Below are 468 nucleotides of genomic sequence, written 5' to 3' on the forward strand. Positions count from 1 at the left end.
TTGTAAAGTAGGTATGTTCATTCAGCGCTAGGCAGCACGGGGGGTAGTCCCACCAAAGTCGTGCGCGCCCAACTCGGCAGTTCGTCTCAAGTTTATACAGTCAGGTATTACATATTCACAATACGCCTATACATATGCATGACCTATCCCCGCTTCATATTAAAATTAGCTCCAAGAGGTCATTTCCATAGTCTCCTCTCAACTGCGCTTGCGCAGTGCCTCTTTATGGTGGTCATCTGGTGGTCGCAGAGATGAAGATAGATGACTCCTCTTCGTCACCGCTAGTAACCTTTTTTCTTGCGCAGGCTCAGTGGTTTCTTGGCATTCCCCCAAGCCACAAGACCAGTCTTGGCTGGCTCTTGGGGCCAGCTCCTGCTTCTTATCAGGAACTGTCTCTGCCTCATTGGCTGGTTCTTGGGACCAGCTCTTCTTATCAAGGACTGTCTCTACCTCAGCTAATTTCAACAA

The 468-nt window shown here is 48.9% G+C and overlaps 1 protein-coding gene across 1 annotated transcript in view; it reads left to right on the top strand.

Moving 5' to 3' along the window:
• The window catches only part of AUP1 (ancient ubiquitous protein 1), a 19938-nt gene that overhangs the window by 17061 nt on the left and 2409 nt on the right, over positions 1–468 (top strand). The window lies entirely within an intron of this gene.

The sequence above is a fragment of the Haliaeetus leucocephalus genome, unplaced genomic scaffold, assembly GCF_000737465.1.
Source record: "Haliaeetus leucocephalus isolate CR32 unplaced genomic scaffold, Haliaeetus_leucocephalus-4.0 Scaffold245, whole genome shotgun sequence".
Classification (NCBI taxonomy): Eukaryota; Metazoa; Chordata; class Aves; order Accipitriformes; family Accipitridae; genus Haliaeetus; species Haliaeetus leucocephalus.